At 40.2% G+C, this 15684-nt stretch overlaps 1 protein-coding gene across 3 annotated transcripts in view; it reads left to right on the top strand.

The window, feature by feature from the left end:
- Positions 1-11398, top strand: part of RBMX2 (RNA binding motif protein X-linked 2) — a 45208-nt gene extending 33810 nt beyond the window's left edge. Inside the window, exons 7-9 of one of the 3 annotated variants that reach the window (XR_010838579.1) lie at positions 2507-2670; positions 10855-10937; positions 11075-11398. The gene's annotated coding sequence lies outside the window, so the exon portion shown is untranslated. Of the gene's footprint in view, positions 1-2506; positions 3713-10854; positions 10938-11074 lie in introns of those variants that run through there. The other 2 variants (XR_010838581.1, XR_010838580.1) reach the window with 2 other exon arrangements.
- The last annotated feature ends 4286 nt before the right edge of the window (positions 11399-15684 follow it).

Genomic DNA, 15684 nt, shown 5'->3' with positions numbered 1-15684 from the left:
TTTACTTTTTATCTAACCCTCCTATTTAGCCTCTTATTTAGAAATTGGCCCCTGGGTATAGGACATGCTCTATTAATTACTCAGAGGAGTAGAGTAATTGCTGCATAAAGAGTAGAATAATAGGTGCTGAGTAAACTAACACCTATCTGATATTACCACTCTTGATCCACCTTAGCCATGTTTGTTCTGTAGTGAGTTGAGAAGAGCATGGATGGGGTTGAAGAGAGAGGGGATGGGCTAGTCCTTTTTGCCTGTCCTGCTTGATCAGAACTTTCTGATAATTCACTTTCTACCCACCTCCTCAAAATTCCTAATCTCCTCTCCTCGCCCCACAGTAGGAAAATATCTATGGATGATCCACTGACAATGATAGATTAAAACAACGGGTTTCAGATCATATGCGATACCAAATTAGATGGAGCCCTTTTCTAGTTATCACAATATTCTGTTCTGTGTTCTAATCAGAATTATTTGTTATGACCTACTACATGGAAGCAAAATTATATTTTACTAAACTGTAGCAAGGGAACAACAAAATCATGTAAATTATAGAATAATAACAAAAGATTTTTAAAAATCAAGGCCTAAGACTAATTATGATTTACTTTCATATTTTTCTGCCTCCATGGATCCCTTGCCTCTCTTCTTCTTGACCTTCTTAAAGGAAACATGGTGCTTCTATTTTCATTTTTACTTGGCCTGCCTTTATGTTATCAAATTTACTTTTTCCTCCAAGGCCTAACAACCTAATTTTGAGACATACACTCAGACTGTGAAATTACAACCTAAATCTTAGCAGGAAAAGGTCTCAGTTAGGGTTAGGCATCAATAGTCCATCCACAGACTGATACTTTTTTGCAATATAGAACCTAGAACATGAATGCTCACATCAGTGACATAATTCCTATCCTTTGGCTTCATTCATTTTTCTAAGACTCAGTTTCTTAGGCCAACTCCAGCACGATTTATTTTTTGTAGATCCTCTGCAATCCAATGCACCCAGATTCTTTTTTTCTGCTCTCCCTGTCTTATACCACAGGCAGCAAGTGGAGTCCTGTGTATGTTTCTACCTGTCCCCACAGACTTGCTGTCCCAAAGGCATGTATTTAGTTTAGAACTAAGAACAAAACTAACCATATAGATCAGAAAAGCCTTATATAAGACCACTAGAAACTAGTTGTAATATTGGATACAAATCTGCAATTTGCAATGAATTATCAGTTTCTCTTTGGAGTCAATTGAGCAGAAACATGCAAATGAACTCACTGTTATGTTGGAAAGTTCCACCACAATTCTAGGAGTGCCATAATATTCCATTCACTTTTCCCTAGCCTTAGGTGGTTTTCCCTAATAGGTTGATGCTACTAAAGCGTCTAAGGTTTAGGTCATTTGTACTGCCAACTCTCTACTTCTGAAATAAAGAGGGCAGTGATATTAATGATAATTAGTTTAGAAGCCCCAAAGATAAGGCACAGTTTTTCACCGTTTAACTTGCTATGTCACAAAACTACAAATATAACCTTTCTCTTCCTAACCTTCTCCTCCATACAACCTCACTTTAGTCCAAAAGATAACTGGCCAACCACCCCTTGAAGATTAATGTGACAAGACTGAATTTTAGTCCATCTGCCTAATCCTTCTGAATATCTAAGTTTTAATGTAACTGGTGGTCCTCTACTGGTACCTCAGGCCCACAGGTTTGGGGTGATGTCTCATACCTCCTGATCATACATACATGTAGTCCATTCTATTGCCAAATCCATTACTCATTCCAGTGGTTGAATGGGATTTAGAAGCAGCACCTCTGTATCCTAACATCAGTGTTCCAATCTGATAAGCCAAAAACTGGGTAGTTCCATGGGTGGCTCTCCCTTTGCCTAATATTTTATCCACTGTCCTGCCCTCAATTCACTCTCTGGTATTGCTCGTGTCTCCCTGTCTTTTCTTCTGGTGCTTTGTGAAGTACAAATGAAGTCAGGGGAAGTGCTTTATTCATCTTGGTATCTGTCTAATAACCAGCACTATACTTTGAACATAGTAGGTTCTCAAGAAAGTTTGGTAAATAAATTTCCATTTAACATATTTTAGCTCTGTGTGTACAAATGAAGGCCACTGTGCAGGCTACAAATCATTAATGGACTTCTGCAGCCAGCACCTACTTAACTGTCTTCAATTTGTCGTATATGATGCTATCAGGGGTGCTGAGCAAAGTTACTGATTTGATAATACTACATCTCTCCTCAAAACCTTAGACTGTCACTCAATGAGTGAAATACAAACTTCTGAGCACAGTCTTCAGAGCAACAGACTCACTGCCTTCTTTACTCTGTTTCTCCTCTCATCTTCTATCCCAATCATCAGAACATACTCAGTATCTAAATGCAAAGCTTAATAGTTACAACTGTTTACCACATCGCTATCTTATCACATTTGCTTCCTCCTGTCCTGACTTCTTTGGTTCCTAATTCTATTTTATTAAGCTTACTGTGTATGTCTTTTACATTAGCATTAGAAAAAACAGAGAACCAAGGAGTTGGAGGAAGAGAAGAGAGAGGAGGTAAATGGTGGAACAGACATGATGCGTCCACAGTTGAGTCTTGGGAAGCAAAGAGCTGCATCAGAACAAGAGGACTAAGCCAAAGGCCTTGAACCTGGGTTCTTTTCTGTAAGGTAAAGGAATGTGACATGGGTGCAATGGGCAGAGCCATACCAGATGTGTTGTAGCTAGGTTTTCTTGTGCTGTGTCCTGGAATTGTCCTAGGTATAGCTAAAGGTATTTTTAACCCTGTGTATTTGAGAGGAACGGGAGAGAAGCTCCAGGTCATATACAGAGTTCTTCATCTTAGCTGATTTTTAATAAAAGGATATCCAGAGCATTTGCTATTGAAAAGACTCAAGTGATTCTGTAGTTCTGTAGTCTAGGGTGGGAGTTGGGCAGGAGGAAGAGGGAGGCAGGAATTAACACTCTGTAAAACTACACGTAATCATTATTCTCTCACTTTTATTTCTTGAAACTACCTTGATACTGAGCTAGTCAGTTTCCTTCCTTCAGCATCCTTGTATCCCATGAGCCCTCAGCAAATCAGACAAGCTGACTGCTATCACTCCTACCCCCAAATCCTTTTCTAAGAAACTTGGTCTGAACATCAACACCATTTACCACCACACACTACTTCACTTTACCCAACCATTTGCATCAGTTTGGGATTTATAAAAACTATCCTGAACCTCATTTGGTTTGTTGAGTGTTTAAAAGATGATGGTGTTTGTTGAGTGTTTAAAAGATGATGGTGTGTTCCATCAGGAGTTATTATATGTGCATGAACTATTATTCAAGTTTGAGGGGAATAGGACATCAGCAGAATGGGTGGCCACCAAGATTTGAGGGGTGAAAGGCTCCCAGGCCAAAGAAAAGTTCTCCACTGGCCTTTATTTTGCATCATGAGAGACTGATTTCTTCAGATTACAGTGAAAATATCCTTAGGGGGGTAACAGATTAAGTCATTAATACTATATAGTAGGGCTTCCCTGGTGGCGCAGTGGTTGAGAGTCCGCCTGCCGATGCAGGGAACACGGATTCGTGCCCCGGGCCGGGAAGATCCCACATGCCGCGGAGTGGCTGGGCCCGTGAGCCATGGCCACTGGGCCTGCACGTCCGGAGCCTGTGCTCCGCAACGGGAGAGGCTGCAGCAGTGAGAGGCCTGCGTACCGCAAAAAAAAAAAAAAAAAAAACAAAAAAAAAACTATATAGTAAACTAATTTATCATCATTAGTAAACCAGTAACCTCAAAAGGCAAAAGTAATGCAGCATTTCTGAGTGGGGACAGGGGAAAAGAATAGATCCAGATCCCAGAAGGAGTGCTCCCTGAAAGGGGAGTGAAAGTACTGTCTATTAGGGGAGCACAGGACTAAAGTAGGAACAAAGAGAGAAGGAGGTGGAAGAGCACGAACAACTAACTTTGCCTACTTTACAATTTTAGCTTAGTCCTGAGAGGTTGCAAAAGGTGAGAGTTTTACTACAGACAAGTAAAACTACAAGAATGGAGGATTCAAACAGCACATCTGTGTAATTATTTAAATATTAATTTAAAACAACACATCATTAAGTTTTGTTAGATACTTAATTGACGAGTCATGAGAAAAGACGATTCCGGGAGCTGCAGGTGAATTTTCAGAGAGAAAAAGAAAATTACTATTTATTGGTATCCTTCATGGACTACTTGTAAAATGGTAATTAACATATCTTAATAGGTCTTTTATTCCCTGCTGTCAGTGCTCTGTTTAAACCCTCCAGGGACTACCAATCAGGCATCAAATATACCTTAAGATCTGGGATGATTGCCTTCCTCACCAGCCTCATCTCTGGTCACCATTCTACATATATTCTATGCTCCAGAGATACTGAACAACACGCAGTTCCCTTTGCCCTCACTATTTCCCTTGTAACTCTAGTGTCCCTCTTAAATTTCTCATTTTTAGGACTCATTCAGCTTGTGTCACCTCCTTCAGAGAGCCTTCCTTGATATCTGCCTAGATAGACGCATTCTCTGTCAATGCTCCTAAAGCACCCTATACATCCTTCTGTTATAGGACTTACTATGCTGTACTGTGAGTACTAGATTACAGTACCTGCCATATACTAAGCACTCAAGAACATTTATTTATTGAATTGATTCTTTTTTTCTTGGCTGCACCACGCAGCATGCAAAATCTTAGTTCCCCAACCAGGGATTGAACTTGCACCCCCTGCAGTGGAAGCGCCGAGTCTTAACCGCTGGACCTCCAGGGAGGTCCCTTGAATTAATTCTTTAACACATGTGTTGGCTCAGTGTTTGTTCATTAGTCTGCCTGTCATTAATCTCTTCCCACTCAAATACTGTCTAACATGCTTCGTATGCCATCTAGCAAAGTGGATTTTAGCAGCTATTTCTGGATAATGATACTAAAGCAAGTCTTCATGGAGAATACATCCATAGGAATACTGGGATGGTGTGTGTCGATTGTGCACAGTCATGACTAAACAGTCTTAGACAAACAGAATACTTTGAATAATAGAAAGTATTGGTAGTATTACCAATTAAAGCCAGTTCAAAGTCAAGGTGAATATCTATTTATTTTTCTCCCAATAAATGTAAAGTGTATTGTGAATAACCAATAAATTCCAACGATTTGCATAGAAGTTTTACTTAAATTCTATGTACCTTCTTGAGTTTCTTTGTGTATGAGTATGTTTTTGAGTGTGTACAGTTTTAGAAAGGAAGGAGCTGGAATTAATAGTGAACAAACCTGGAAAACAGTGTGAAGATAATACTGTTGTGGTGTTTTTGAAATATGTCTACAAATTCTTTCATAATACTTCCTCCTGTGGTGGAGGTTAATTCTTTTCTCCTAAGTGTGGGTTGGACTTAGTGACTTGCTTCTAATGAATATATAGTGGAAGTGATGATGTATAACTTCTGGACTAGGTTGTGAAATATAGTGTGGCTTCAGCCCCTTTCTCTTGGATCGCTCACTCTGGGGGGAGCCTGATACCATATCATGAGGATGCTCAAGAGGTGTATGGAGATGCCCACATGGTGAGGAACTGAGACTTGCTGCCAACAGCCATGTGAGTGAGAAACCTTGGAAGTGAATCTTCCAGTCGCAGTCACGCCTTTAGGATGACTGCAGCAGCCCTGGATGACATCTTGATCATAACCTCATGAGAGACCCTGAATCAGAACCATCCAGCTAAGTTGCTTCTCTATTCCTAACCACAGAAACTGTGAGATGATTTTTTTTTAAGCTGCCAGGTTTAAGGGGTTTTTTTTTTTTTTGGTTATTCAGCAATAGATAAATAATGGTGCAGTTAAAAGAATAAGGAACTCTTCTATGGTCTCTAGCAACATGGTGCATTAAATATCCTAAAGAGCCTAACTGTGTAAAACCTATTAGAAATGCAATGGGAATTTGATAAAAATACAATTATAGTGTAGAACTTCCATACACCTCTTTGATGGCTGGACACATCTAGCAGACATTAAGAAAAGAGTCTAGTAGACAAAAAATCAGTAAAGACATATAATTGAATAATATAATCAATAAATATAATTTAAAATTCATTTAGAGCCTTACATCCTTTAAATAGAGAATTATACATTTTTGGTATGTCCATGGAACACTTTCAAATATCAGTCACATATTTGGCTACAAAGAAAATGTTAACAACTTCAATGTGTTAAAGATCTACAGGCTACATTCTCTGAACCTAACTTTAAAAATGTGGCTGAAAGGGGCTTCCCTGGTGGCGCAGTGGTTGAGAGTCTGCCTGCTGATGCAGGGGTCACGGGTTCGTGCCCCGGTCTGGGAAGATCCCACATGCCGCGGAGTGGCTGGGCCCATGAGCCATGGCCGCTGAGCCTGTGCTTCCAGAGCCTGTGCTCCGCAACGGGAGAGGCCACAACAGTGAGAGGCCCGCGTACTGGTGGCCAAAAATATTAATTTCCTGATAATTAAGAAACATACTTATGGATAACTCTTAGATCAAAGAGGGAATAAAAAGGAGAAAGTATAATCTACCTTAAAAAGAACACTTTATATCAAACCTATGGCAACAGCTTTTATTATTTCCCATAGGTTTTGATATAAGGTGTTCTTTTCACTGCTTCTCCCATGCATCCCAGACCAATATCTACAACTGTCCCCTTGACTGTTCCACTTAGATGTCCCACTTGGATGCCCTCAGGCATCTCAAACTCAACATATTCAAAGCTGAACTAATTTTTTCTCTTCCAAACTTGTTCATCTTTCTGTATTGCCTGTCTACTGAATGGCACCACTATTCACTATCCATTAAGTTGCTCAGACTAGAAATCGGGGAGTTGTCTTCAATTCAGTCTTCCCCCATATTCAATCAGTAACCAAATCTCATCCATCCGACCCTCTTAGTCTGAGTCAAATCTGTGCTCAGCTCTTCCTCACTGCCACTGACTTTGTTCAGGACTCATTTCTAGCCTTGACTATTGTAATAGCCTCTTAATTGTAATAAGGGGCAGTATGGTATTGCAGTTAGGATTGGTTGAGTAAGATAGACCTAGGTTAAAACCCTGGCTTTGCCACATATTATGTGAAATCTTGGGCATGATAATTTACCACTCTGAGACTTAGTTTACTTATGTGTAAAATTTTAGATAAAATAATTTTATTGTTGGGAGGGTTAAATGAGAGAATATAGTTTAGTATAGTTCCCGGTACATAGTAAGTGTATGCTAACTGTTATTTTTATTGTCTCATTGCCTCCAGTCTTTCCACGTCTACTTCCACTTTCCTTTTTTATGAAAGCCAAATTCTTTTCTTTCTTTCTTTTTTATGGTCTTTCTTTTTTTTTTTTTTTTTTTTTTTTTTGGTACGCGGGCCTCTCACTGTTGTGGCCTCTCCCGTTGCGGAGCACAGGCTCCGGACGCGCAGGCTCAGCGGCCATGGCTCACGGGCCCGGGCCCAGCCGCTCCGTGGCATGTGGGATCTTCCCGGACCGGGGCACGAACCCGTGTCCCCTGCATCGGCAGACGAACTCTCAACCACTGCGCCACCAGGGAAGCCCCCTTTGGTCATTTTTTGAAGTCTAGTTAATTTACAATGTTGTGTTACAGGTGTACAGCAAAGTGATTCAGATTCTTTTCTATTACAGGTTATTACAAGATATTGAATATAGTTCCCTGTGCTATATAGTAGGTCCTTGTTTTTTATTTATTTTATATATAGTAGTGTGTGCCTGTTAATTCCAAACTCCTAATTATCCCCCCTCACTCTCCCCTTTGGTAACCGTATGTTTGTTTTCTATGTCTGTGAGCAGGAAAGGCAAAGTCTGACCATATTATGCTCCTGCGAATATTCTTCAATAGTTGCCCTTCGATAACAGGATAAAAGGTAGATTTCCTGGCACAGCTTACCAGAATCTTAATGATCCAACCCTTATCTACCAGTCAAGCTTCATCTTCTGTAATTCTCTAACTTGAACTTTTACTTAAAGCAATTCTGAAAAAAAAAACCTATTTCCACAAACCCACTATGCTCTAATGTATATATCTTGGTAAATGTATTTCCTTCTCCTGGAAGGTTCTCTTTCCATTTGTCTGCTGAGAAAATTCTTTCTCATCCTCATGTCTCAGCTCAATTGTGGCACCTTCTGTTAAAGCTTCCTTGGCTTCCCTGTGGAGAGTGGACTTTGTATATACCTCCTTTATTGCACTTATCATGTTGGATTGTGATTACTGGCATGACTGTTCTACACTAATCTGTAAAATCCAGGATAGGTACCATGGTTTCTCTACTTCGTGTGTTCAATAATTAGCATAGTGCATGGCATGTAGCAAAAGCTCAATAAATGTTAGTTGAATGAATGCATTAATGGATTGCAGGATTTCCTTAATAGTTATTGTTAATGTTTACCTGACTCATAGTTGAAGCTTGATTTCTTGGCCTTTTCCCCATTCAAATCAGCATATGTCACCTATACATGCCACAAGAAAAAACAAAGAAAATCCTCAAATGAGTTTTCAAAGAATTTGAACATCATCTATTTCTCACAGAAATTTAATAAAGTGATTAAAAAAGTCCATTTATAATACACACGTGTTGCATTTGGTTTACATTATGTACATTACTTACAGAGTTCAAAGGCTTATAGAACTCATTTTAGTATACTAAAATTAACTAACTGAGGAATGCACTGATCAGCATGGAAGGTAATCAGTTGAATAGCTAAAAAAGAGTATGTGTGGTTTTTAAAGAAAGTTAACTATAGGGAAAATGTTTTGAGAGAGCTAGAAAGCACAGAGCAGGTTTTCTGCACACAAGGGATGTGACTCTTTGATTTGGCCAAGAGCTCTACCTGCTTAGGTAATTATACAGGAAGATAAATCCAACAGAGTAGACTTTATTTGTTTTCCAGGCCTGAGAGTTGAACACAAGCCACCAGAAGTACATTTCCTGACACTGATGTGATGGGTGAAATAAGCTGGAAAATAGCATTGGATTCTATTGTAATAAAAGTGGTCATGCTATTTCTCAAAGTAAATTAGGTATTTGTGACCATTTGATTTACTCATATTGTCCAATGTATTTTAAAGCCTTCTTTAAAAACAGATGGTCTAAATTCATTTATTGGGTTTTTTTGATAACATATGTAGTGCTAAGTTTGCCGTTCATGCTACACTCAGAGAATACTTTTTTTCTGACTGTATAGTGAGGCTAGTGAAAAAAGTTGTTAATTCCTGATGTGCAACTACTAAACTATCTTAAAGTAGTTAAGAAGATTCTTTAATCAGGTACTAAGCATACAGATTATGGATGTTAGCACAGTGCCCTGGACATAGCAGGTGTTTTATAAATATTTGTTTATATAGAGAAACATATTGTGGCTAACATGCTACATTTGAAGAGTTATATATAATTGAGTCTGTCACTTTCTATGCATTTAATACAGAATATGGCAAAATCTGTTAACTTTTTAGAACAGGTGAGTCAGTTAATGCAGTGCTAACGGAGCCAGGGAGGTACATTTGATTCTTATAATGAATGACAAATTGGCAACACACAGAGGTAATATATGTTGTGAGCAGGTACCCTTAATGTCTGTTGCCAGCTTCCTGCCATCAGATGAGTGATCATTGGTCACAAAGGGGATAGGGTGAGGCAGTATGGCTGTCTCTGCACAACCCATCAGCACTAGAAGAGAAATGATTCACAAAAGCCCAATATGTTGATTCCTCTGCATGGCATAGGTATGGACCTTGAAGCTCTTGAAGCTCATCATTTAGGAAGTCTATAACCTAAGGGCTAAGTGGGAACACTCAAGTTGTTTCTGGTAAATCTCTATTAAGAATTGAGACAAATATTCAAATTTTGGATCTAGGTAACACATTTAAACCCTCAGGCTCACCATTTTTCTTTTGTTATCTTACAGTTTGTTACTGATAGTCCCTACACTTAGAGTATGGCAACACTAACATAACTGATAACCACGAGCGCTGGAAGTCTGAAGTAGCACAGGATTATTCCTGTGGGTTCACATTTCAACTTTTCTAAAATCTTACTATAGCGTGGTTAATTTCAGGGAATAAGGCTGTTCTGAATTGTCATTTAATATGTGAAACTGTTATGCCAATCTTTTTTTTTTTTTTTTTTTTTTTTGCCATATGCGGGCCTCTCACTGTTGTGGCCTCTCCCATTGCGGAGCACAGGCTCCGGACGCGCAGGCCTAGTGGCCATGGCTCACGGGCTTAGTTGCTCCGCGGCACGTGGGATCTTCCCGGACCGGGGCACGAACCCGTGTCCCCTGCATCGACAGGCGGACTCTCAACCACTGTGCCACCAGGGAAACCCCCTGTTAGATATTCTTTATTGCTCAATTAAAAGTTGACACAGGCTCCCAGTGAAGTACAGAAGCAGGTGTCTATCAAGTCCATAGGTTTTTGCTGGTTAACAGGAAGCAGGATTCAACCCACCTTATTATTGCTGGTGACATAGCCGCCTTTCTTTAATCTCCTCAGGATATACTTTCGCCTATAGTATATTTTTAAATGTGGATCGTGCAGGCTTTTATAGCTGGTTTCCAAAAGTTGACAATAAGGATCAGTCAGGTTAAAGTCATAAGAAGGTTGATAAAGATGCAAACACACAGATTCAAAAGTACTACATGTGTAAAATGAATGAAATCACACATTTAAACCTCAGTTTGTTGAAGTGATTAGGCTGTTTGTTGAAAATAAAACATGCAAGAAGAATCTGAAGTGAGGGAATACTCCCTCCTTCAGAGGGAATCTGAAGTGAGGCTGATTTGGGTAAATCTAATGGCTTTCTCTCCCTCTCTATCAGAGCTGACTTTAGGCTGCAGGTGGCAGCCTCAGCCTCAATCCCATTCCTGGACACTGAGATATGGCCCTAAGAGTTCCTGCAAGGTAGGTAGGGTACTAAATATGAGCAGAGGAGCAGACAGGAAGGGGCATGATGGGTTCTAGCTTTGTTTTTCCATTTAAAAGCTTCTTTTGTAAGTTTCTGACTACTTGATTGATGCCAGCTTCTTGTCTCTCCCAAGGGACCTATATAAGGAAGCTGGATTCCCTGACTACGAATGTCTTCTTGTAAAGGTAAAGAAAGACATCCTTCTGGGCAATGATTTAATTTACATTGAAACTAAACAGGAAGCCCATATCTTTCCTAGAAGAGAAACAATCAGCAGTGATGGCCATTGAAACAGTGCTGCAGTTAGTCGGTTGATTATTGCTTCTTTTAGATGTTGACTTTTGTTGGTGATGGCATGTGTTGACCAAACCTTGGCTACTGACCTATCAGGAAAGAACAAATCCATTCATTAAGGACAGGGTAAGCTTTCTATTGTCAATCAAACTAATTGGTTTCCCTGAACAGAAGAATTTATTATGTCATCACTACCTGCCAGTGGGAGATCATAGGGCAGACTTTTAAAAGTATGCAAATTGTTCTTTTCACTTAACTTGATATCTTTTCCTGAAAGCAAAGTGTCAAGGTTAATTGGCAAAGTATTTACTATTTACTTTACAATAAAACCAATTTAAGGAGTTTGTGAACAGGTGCTACTCAAGTATAGTATACTAATAAGCAAATTAATTTATAGATAAATTACTTGAGAATAAGTTTACTATCAAATGTTGAAGGAATATAGCCAATATTTTAAATAACTATAAATGGAGTATAACCTTTAAAAACTGTGGATCACTATGTTGTACACCTGTACCATAATATTGTACATCACTTATACTTCAATTAAAAATGTTGAAGTAATAGGATCAGTTGTCAGGTTTGGATTAATGAATAGCTAGACAGGTACATTACATTGTTATATTTTAATCTTATTGAAAAGAAGACAGTAGAATACTATAATTTCCCTTACACTCACATTCAAAATAATATGAAAGACCTTTAAATTCCTTGTTTCTGTAGTGCTCTGCTAAAGTGGTTTGCAGTTCAGGAAGCAGCAAGGTCAGGTGAAAGAGCGTGGCCTAAGAAATCAGGAGACTGTGGTTCTGGTCTAAACTCTGCCACTATCTACCTGTCATAGCTTCACCTTAAAAGGTGGTCATGAGGGTAAAGTAAGTTGAAAACAAAAAAACAACTAAATGTGTAAATATAAAGTCTAACTTCCTTGAGGAGATCTTGCCGAAAGACAAAGAAGGATCCCACTAAGTTAGTCTTTACAGGAGTTGAATACAGTACCTGACCATGATTAAATGCATACATTTTGGGCTTCCTTGGTGGTGCAGTGGTTAAGAATCTGCCTGCCAATGTGGGAAACACGAGTTTGATTCCTGGTCCGGGAAGATCCCACATGCCGTGGAGCAACTAGGCCCGTGTGCCACAACTACTGAACCTATGCTCTAGAGCCTGCGAGCCACAACTACTGAGTCCGCGAGCCACAACTACTGAAGCCTGCATGCCTAGAGCCCATGCTCCTCAAGAAGAGAAGCCACCACAATGAGAAGCCTGCGCACCGCAAAGAAGAGTAGCCCCCACTTGCCACAACTAGAGAAAGCTGGCGCGCAGCAACGAAGACCCAACTCAGCCAAAAATAAATAAATAAAATAAATAAATTTACATGTAAAAATGCATACGTTTTGGGAGAATCAATATAATATAGAGCAAATCAGTATAATTAAGTATGGAAAAATATCAGGAAATAAGAAGTAGCTAACAAGTGAATAACAGAATATAAATATGGCAAATAAAAGATATTTGAGGGGGCTTCCCTGGTGGCGCAGTGGTTGAGAATCTGCCTGCCAGTGCAGGGGACACGGGTTTGAGCCCTGGTCTGGGAAGATCCCTCATGCCGCGGAGCAGCTGGGCCCGTGAGCCACAACTACTGAGCCTGCGCGTCTGGAGCAGGCTCTGCAACAAGAGAGGCCGCGATAGTGAGAGGCCCATGCACTGCGATGAAGAGTGGCCCCCACTTGCTGCAACTAGAGAAAGCCCTCGCACGGAAACGAAGACCCAACACAGCCAAAAATAAATAAATAAATAAATATTTTTTTAAAAAAGAGATTTGAGGAAGAAACCAACAGAGAGGGCTACATTTACAAAGTAAAAAGGAGTGTTATCACTAGTAGTGAAATAAGCTTTGAGTATGTTTTAGGAATGCTAATTCATGGGAGTGGGTAGAACATATTTGTTTTGAAAATAGAAATTATATTGTTTTCCAGCAATAAAACTTAAAAAAATTGTATATATTAGACAAATATCAGAAATACCAAGGAGCCCTGTACTCATCCTTGATGACACCCTAGAGAGTGGAAGGGTAAGGATGTCATAAATATTCCTGTAGAACCTTTTGCTATTGTGATCAAAGCACACACTCAACCAGAGAGTTCTCAACCTCCTTCAGGCTTGGCCTAAAGCCAAGGACAGTGTGCGGAGTGTTAGGCAGAGGACTTAAAATGTGTAACAATGTGAATGCAGCACTCTGCACCAGTAATAGTACTTTCAGTGCTGAGTGAGATAGTGCAGGCCAAGGGCAATGTAAATTCTAAGGAAAAATGAGACAGTTGGGGGTTGGGACGCTGGGGAAAGGCTTCATATAGTAGCTCTTGAAATATGGCTCCGATTGAAGGTCAGGAAGGGGAGGGGAGTGCATGCCAAGTTTCAGGAGCCAGAAGAACAAAGGCACAGAAGTAGGAATTAGCATGGTACGTGTGGGTAGGCAGAAAAGACCCCGACCTTTCAGAATTGAGGCTCTGGGTTGGAGATAAAGCTGAATTGGGTGGCTGAGGCATATCATGGGGGCTTCTGTCATTAAAGTGAGGTTCAGACACTGAACACTTTAACTCATTTTAACTTCACTTGGTGTGTGAAATTGAAGTTGACTCAAAGCAAAATCATAGCAGTGTTTCAAGTTTAATAGCTAGCTGAAAACAGTCAAGAAAATCACTTCAGCACTATTAAAAGTTAGTTTACCTTTTCACTTAAATTTGTAGGCAGCTTGACCCCAAGAGGAAGATTCAGTAGATGAGCGGCTCCCACCTCTGGAATGGGGTTTTTTTGAGAGCTCTTGTCAGATATAATTAGAAAGTTTCTTTTTTTTCTAGAACTATTCTTTTAGTTTAGACCAATCTACTTAAACTTCAATGGGCTAATACCTCCAAATAAGCCAAAGAATCACACACTCAGGGTTGAAAGAACCCACACTGCTGACAACCTGGAAGGCCTCCCAGTTTACCCTGGTCACCAACCCTATCTCTGAGCACCATTCAGAGCTAATCCAGGCCAGAGGCAGCTCTAGGAACTAACTGCCAGGGGCTTGGGAGCTGGAAGCCAAGCATCAAAGACCCATCCCCACCTCTGTTGAGATCTCCCCCTTTTCTGTCTGCCCGCCCTCCTTCCCTTCTGAGACCAGCCCCGGATCCTGGAGGAGGACCGACTGGCCGCCACTCACGGAGTCGCACTGCAGCCTGTCGGCAGTTAGGCTGCTGGCAGCCGCCTTAGCGGCGGCAGCTTGGGCAATGTTATAGCAGTTGCTGAGGTACAGATCCATGGCCATCTGTCAGCCCCCAGGGGGCCGGGGGTTGGGACGCAGCAAGCAGTCTTCGTTTCTTCTCTTCACGCACACCTTTCCCACTCCACGCGCACATCCAGTCTGGGCAGCCAAGACAGTGGTTGCCCGGGTAAATACATTGAGAGCCAAGGCTGCACCACTTGATTTGTTGGGAATTTGTACTTTGTCTCCATGTTCTTTCATGCATCTTTTTATTGTGCTAAAAATGCATAACATAAAATTTACCATCTTAACCATTTTAAGTGTACAGTTCAGTAGTATTACATATATTCAAATTGTTATGCAACAGATCTCCAGAACCTTTTCATTTTGCAAAACTGAAATGCTATACCCATTAAACAGTTTTCCTTTCCTCCCTTTCCCCCAGCCACTGGTAGCCACCATTCTGCTTTCTGTTTCTATGAATTGGAATACTTCAGATACCTTATTATATAAGTGATGTAAGTGGAATCAAGGAGTATTTGTCTTTTTGTGATTGGCTCGTTTCACTTAGTATAATGACTTCAAGGTTCATATGTGTGGTAGCATGTGGTATGGTTTCTTCCCTTTTAAAGGGTGAATAATATTCTGTTATATGTATATATCACATTTTCTTTATCCATTCAACCATTAATGGACACTTAGGTTGCTTCTACCTCTTGGCTATTATGAATAGTACTGCTATGAACATGGGTGTGCAACTGTCTCTTTGAGACCCTACTTCAAAACTTTTTGGATATATACCTAGAAGTGGGATTGCTGGATCATATGGTAATTGTATTTTTAATTTCTTGAGGATCTCTACTGTTTTCCATGGTGGTTATGCCATTTTACAATCCCATCAACAGTACACAAGGGTTTCAATTTCTCCACATCATTGCCAACACTTACTTTCTTCCTTCCTTCCTTCCTTCCCTCCTTCCTTCCTTCCTCCCTCCCTCCCTCCCTCCCATCCGTCCGTCCTTCCTTCCTTCCTTCCTTCCTTCCTCTAGCTCTCCTAATGGGTGTGAGGTGATATCTTATTGTACTTTAGATTTGCATTTCTCTGATGATTAGTGATGTCAAGCATCTTTTCATGTGCCTTTTGGACATTTCTTGTCTCCATGTTTTTGGTCTACTTCTTTGTTATATCTTGGTCATTTAGT

This window comes from Kogia breviceps, chromosome X (assembly GCF_026419965.1).
Source record: "Kogia breviceps isolate mKogBre1 chromosome X, mKogBre1 haplotype 1, whole genome shotgun sequence".
Classification (NCBI taxonomy): Eukaryota; Metazoa; Chordata; class Mammalia; order Artiodactyla; family Physeteridae; genus Kogia; species Kogia breviceps.
The sequence above is the reverse complement of the archived record's forward strand: the minus strand, read 5'-3'. Positions and strand labels throughout refer to the sequence as shown.